This window comes from Lactuca serriola, chromosome 6, assembly GCF_051521515.1.
Source record: "Lactuca serriola cultivar US96UC23 chromosome 6, Lser_US96UC23_V15, whole genome shotgun sequence".
In the NCBI taxonomy this organism is placed as follows: Eukaryota; Viridiplantae; Streptophyta; class Magnoliopsida; order Asterales; family Asteraceae; genus Lactuca; species Lactuca serriola.
In genome coordinates, this window is record NC_136413.1 from 197,473,369 (window position 1) to 197,479,717 (window position 6,349).

At 41.3% G+C, this 6,349-nt stretch overlaps 1 pseudogene across 1 annotated transcript; it reads left to right on the top strand.

Moving 5' to 3' along the window:
- Positions 1-4,673: 4,673 nt before the first annotated feature.
- Positions 4,674-6,015, top strand: LOC145057749 (transcription factor bHLH148 pseudogene; annotated as a pseudogene). The gene is made up of 2 exons (XR_013686178.1): positions 4,674-4,857; positions 5,097-6,015. The product of XR_013686178.1 is annotated as a transcription factor bHLH148 pseudogene (transcript).
- Positions 6,016-6,349: the final 334 nt, after the last annotated feature.

Consider the following 6,349-nt stretch of genomic DNA (forward strand, 5'->3'; position numbering starts at 1 on the left):
TTTCTTACCAAGTCCTCAGTTTGAGTTCAAACACACCCGAGAGTGTGCCCGAATCCCTTAAACCAAGGCTCTGATACCAACTTGTAACATCCAAAAAATCATGACCAAAAATTTCTTTTTAAAACATTAATAAAACCATAAGTATCAAATCATTTCAACCATAACTAAAGGTTTATATATCAAATCAGCGTATCATTTCAAAACATGTTCTATTTATCAGAGTAAAAACATCCCAGGCTAAAACTTCTTGGTGTGTGCCATGCGATCATCCCGAGCTCCTCCCCCCGCTACCAGAAGTACTTGAAACCAAAACTGAAAACTGTAAGCATGAAGCTTAGTGAGTTCCCAAACCTACTACATACCACATACGTATAACCACATACATAAGACCACATATTGGGCCCCTGCCCGCTGCATTGGGCCCAGCTTGGGATTGGGCCCTGCCCGACATCAGGCCCCGCCTGGCATCGAGCCCCGCTCGGTATACATATATGTCTCCCTTAGACCCCGCCGGTCTCTGGGCCTCGCCTGCTATACACATACATACAATCAATAACATACTAGTACATAAATAAACATACTCTAACTCTACCCTGATCAAAGGCCTCGCCTAACTTGGGCCTCGCCCCTGGTCTGCTACTGAGAAGTTGTGGAACCCCGTCCATACTCCTGCTAGTAGTGAGATACAACCCCCCCACACTCACTCCTTTCCTATCACGGGCCTCGCCCCTACTCTACTAATATTGAGATATGGAACCCCATCCATACTCAAGCTTGTGATGTGATACGGGGCCTCGCCCACACTCACCTCCCTACCAGGCACATACAAGTATCATAGAGACAACAAGAATAATCTATCATACAACATAAGAACCTTCCTTGGGATTTCCCTGGCATCGGACTCCCGGTCTGAAAACATACTATCATCTAACATACTTCGGGCTTACCCCAACATCGGACCCCCGGTCTAGAACCTGTCATACCTATACATGCAAGAATCACAAAGACCTCTAGCATTCTAACATATCTCAGGCCTCTCCCGACATCAGGTCGTAACTCGGATCATATAACAATAAGTGCATAGGGCTAACCCCCGGGTCTTCCTACTATACATAAACATAAACATAATGGGCCGACATTGTGGCCGTAGACCCATGCACACAGTGAGGATACTCACCTCACACTGCTAAAGACAGGCTGAAACACTTCTAACTGCTAACCGGAAACTCCTGAACTTCTGATCCTTCGGCTTCCCGAACTATCAACACTTAGATTACAATACCCTCAAACTTGGTCAAAGTCAACTCTCCGAGTTGAATTTAACTCGCTGAGTTGACTCACCAACTCCTCGAGTCCCACAATCCTCATATTACTTATGGGCTTTGATTCTACTCGTCGAGTTCTCCTGGAACTCTTCGAGTCCATCTTCATACAAATGGGGACCCTTTGCTCGTGACTAGTCGAGTTCATTCTTGAACTCGTCGAGTCCGTCTTCATCATAGTCGAGCCATTCATCCTCAACTCACCGAGTTCTGCCTTGAAATCGTCGAGTTCTTTGGTCTACACGTCCAACAACCCATCCAACCTATTGAGTCCTCCTCTATAATCAACCACATTACACAGAAACATGAAACATTGGGGAACCATGACCCGACTCGCCGAGTCCTAAGAACAAATCATCGAGTCCTCGTGAGTCCAACTTTATTAAGACGATCTCAGTCAGGCACAAAGCATCCAGGACCTAGATCTAACCTTCTAGGGTCGGAGTAACACGCAAAGTTACTGCCTTTACATCCATACATGGCCCTCTTTGCTCAAAAGGCCATAAAAACCTCTTAAACTTTGCATGGGGAGTTCTAATGGCATAAAGCTTCCACCGTTATGCTTTAACCTCCCTGAATACTTCCAGATCTAAAAGGATCTTGCTTGCGGACATCCAAATCCCACAAGCAACCATTCTTGGACCAAAATCTTCATAAAAGGGGGAAAGAATAGATCTAATGAACTAATGATCAAGTTAGAGACTTGATTACCAGAAAGTGATGAGATTGGGAAGCTACTTCTGGATCCACAAGCCTTTCCTTGAGCCTTCAAGTTGCTTCTTCTTCTTCTTCTTGACTTCAAGGATAAAAAAACTCTCTAAAAAATGGCTCACAAGCATTAGGGTTTCAAGATCTGTGGGTTCTGGTCTTGGAGGTTGGAAATGAGACCAAGAGAAAGACAATAGGATGCTTAAATAAAGTACCAAGCCCCAAATTTAGGGTTTTCCAAAACTAGACCAACTCGTTGAGTCGGTCTACCGACTCGTCGAGTAGGTCACTTAACCCACATTTTACAAATCTGCTCCTACTCGTCGAGTTCCTCCCTGGGCTCGACGAGTAGAGTTCTTGACTTGCGGTTTTTCTTTCCTTTCTTGACCTTCTGAATTTAGGGTGTTACAAAGGAGCTTTGAAGGAAGAAAAGTTGGTGTCCAAGCTTTTGGATCTGATTTTCTCTGTGGTTGGTACATCATTCAGAGGTATCAAGCTCAAAGCTTTCTCATTGTTTGATTAGTTCATGTTTTGGTCCATTTTTAGGGTTTTAAGTCCCAAGCTTGAAGCTTTATGAGTTTTGTGAACTCCAGCGCATAATACATGACCATTTAGGTGTTTCTAGTTGTTTGGACTCATAAAAATGAGATATTGGATGTCAAGATCTCTCCATGCATGAGATATGAGGACCCTTGTGAGTAAAGGATGAGTTTATGAGATTTAGAATTGTCCAGCCATGTTAACGCTTAAAGTCACCAACTTTATGGAGTAATGGACCTTATCGAGCCCAGATTTGTAATAGTAGCAATGGTCTTAACGGATTAAGACTAAAAGAGTGAAAAGAGGAAACCTAGGGAGTACGCCATGCGTACTCCTAGATACGCGTAGCGTGCCGTTGAGCCACCCCGATGCATGCTTGACTGACTGAACGCCCAGCGTAAAGGGACGTATGCCCAACGTACACGCTAGGTGTTGAATTTCGTTGACTTTTAGGGTTTTGGTCATGTTGTGGACTTTGGAGGCTATAGAGGGGTAAAATGGTCTTTTACCCTTCTGAGAATTAGTCAGGGAACTTAGCTCGTAGCTTAGTGGTAAGGCTCTAGGTTAGGGAGTTAGAGGGCACAAGTTCGAATCCCGTTATGCTCCTTTCTTTATATAAACGAAAGAGTAAAGGCTTACGGATAAAAAACTCGGGAGAACATGAGGTCCAACGGCGAAATAGGTAATCGGCGAGTGTACTCACCAACCACCATCACAACAATGTTCGTCTCCAACTTTCCCGACGGGACTCGAAAGGAGATCATCAAGAGGATCTTCTCAAGATATGGAGATATCTCGGACGTGTATATGGCGACAAAGAAAGGTCTAAATAGGAGGAACTTTGCTTTCGTTAGATTTAAAGGAGTGGAGGATGTGGCAAGATTAGAGGTTTCCATCCAAGGTTTAAAATGCACGGGGTCAATGCTGGAGGTGAACGTGGCAAAATTTGAAAGGAATGAAGCCATAAAGATAATTAGAGTAATACGTGATATATGTTAGGTGGAGTCTAGACCGACAGTTCGGGTACGGGATATACTGCTTTACTTTACGAGGTGAGTCTTCTCACTATAATTACCTAAGAGGTAATTACTTACGAGGTGAGTCTTCTCACTATACTTACCTGAGTCTTCTCACTATTCTTTACAAAATAAGCACAATAATGAAAAAGATTTAAAAATATTCTTTACCATAGAACTTGTTAGTTGTTTACTCTTATGCTTTAGGGAGTAGATACGCTAAGAGCCATCGACAAAGTTCTTAGCGTGCATGAAAACCACCCCTAGCATGCACTAAGGGTGTGCGCTAATATGAACTTGCTGGTTCATCGGTGTGTGTGTGTGTGTGTGTGTGTGTGTGTGAGAGAGAGAGAGAGAGAGAGAATAGAAGGCTTGTGACTTTTTCTTGATTGACTTACTTTTTTTTGTTGAAAAACATGTTACTATTGTTTACCATTATGCTATGTTTATGTGACATGTTGGTAAGGAGGGGCCTTCTTATTTGAGAGGTCATGGATTCAAATCTTGCTTGAAACATAGGTTGTGATAGTTAGGAGTAGATTAGTTTGCCGTTAAAAAAAACCACTCCCTTAGCCTTATGTTTTGATGTCAATGTAAATGAACTATGTATTTTTCATTGGTGTAATGGTTACTTTATCCCCATGGATCATAAATAGGCATCTAATGTTAAGTATGTTTCCACTATGAAGAGCTTGCATATTTGACCCTTCACTACCGTGTTGCTTCACTTTACTTCTAATATGAGTCGAGACAAAACAATAGTTTGTAGCCCAAATCCAATAAATAGATTACCTTTACACATTTCAAGCGAAAACTCAAGCTTTTTGTCGACCATGTTTCGAACATGAGCCATGTTGGAACATGCCGATAGAAATTGGTGCAGACAGATGCCTTTCAATAGTCATGGAGACAAACTAAAGCAGACAAGAAGTTTAGGCCACCAAATGGGGGCAATGGGTCCAATTCACCACCACCATAATGTTAAAGAAACAAAATAAGGAATTTTATGTAAATATTCAAAAGTAAAAGGGATAAAACGGAACATTACACTAGATTTAAAAAGACACGGAGGCGAACGGGCCAATGCGTGCTACCCTGTAAATCTGTAGTTTACTCCCCCACTTCATATCCCACCATCTCTCTCTTTCTCTCCCGTTCAAACAGAAAACAAAGCACTAAACAGAGCTGATTCTCTTCAAAATTCCTCGTCAATGGGAGTATATTCTTTCTAGCTGAAGAAGAATATTAATACCGACATTTTCTTCTTAAAGGTAATCCTTCGTGTAGATATTTATTAGATAATGAATGTTGGTTTATTATTTTCTCTGTTTGATTATTTGAAAAAGAACTCTGATTCGATTGGTAGATTTGGTTACAATGTTGAGATTTTGTAATCTCCCATTCGGATAAGAAAACGAATCTGTAATTTTCCCCGTACGAATCTGTATGTTCAATATTGATGTGAATGATTTGTCTTGTTCCTGACATGCTCCGATTTATAATCTACTAGAATTTTATTTGTCTTCACATCAACCGGAAGAACAATTGGGAACGGAATTTTGTAGATGGCGGCTACAAATCCGGTGACGAACAACACAGACGCACCACGTGATGCATCGAAGCGGAGAAAGAAGAAGAAAATGCTAAAACAATTTAGCAGCATAAGAAATCAGGTGCCGGAAAACATGAATAATGACCACGACGAGATTACGTCATGGAAATCAGAAGATCGACAGGAAGCATATAGCTCCAAACTCTTCGAAGCTCTCCGCCATCTCCGGCTGAGCTCCGGTACGTCTTCACATTCTGTTTCGCTTCGTGGACGTGCGGTTCGTGAAGCCGCTGACCGTGTCCTTGCAATGGCGGCGAAAGGGCGGAGTCGATGGAGCCGAGCGATTCTCTCAAACAAACTGAAGCATAAATTCATGAAGAGTAATCTGAGGCAAAGAGGTGCCATTGCGACGGCGACCGGTAAAAGTCGGTTTAAGAAGCCGAGAATGGGTATTTTGAGGTTGAAGTCCATGAATTTACCGGCGGTGAAGCGGAAAACACGTGATCTCGGGAGGTTAGTTCCCGGCTGCCGGAAACAGCCTTTCCCTATTGTATTAGAAGAAGTAGCCGATTATATTGCAGCTCTTGAGATGCAAGTTAAAGCCATGGCTGCACTCGCTAGCATTTTCTCAGCCGGCTCTAGTTCTGGCCCTGGCTTTGCCACCGGAGCCGTGAATCGAAATCAGCTCAGTCTTAGCCGGCCACCACCAAGCTCGTGATATTTTTCCTCTATCCCTTTTTTTCTATTTACTACTATTTTAGAGTAAATTACACTATTGGTCCCTGATTATAGCTGATGTTTATAATTTTAGCCTTTTTTTTATTGTAACGTTGGTCCCTATTTATTGTAATGTTTTTGGTCTTAGCCGATTTCTGCATATTATTTCCAAAGAGTGTATAAATTTTCTTGGATTAGGGACCACAAAATATTTATAAAAAAAAACTTTTAAATAATGACTAGAATTGGAAAAAAAAAATTACAAAAATTATAAAAATCAGCTATATCCATGACCAAAAATATATTTTTATTTTATTCTTATCTGTGTAGTGTTTGTTCCTGCTTATATATTAAATTTCTCTACCTTATCCAACGAAGCTATCTATTTATGATTGAATCTAAAATGATGAAATTTAAAATTGTATTTTATGTGTAATTAGAAAGTTCAATATAATTTTTATTTGTAATGATAGTAAGAACATATGTAAATTTAG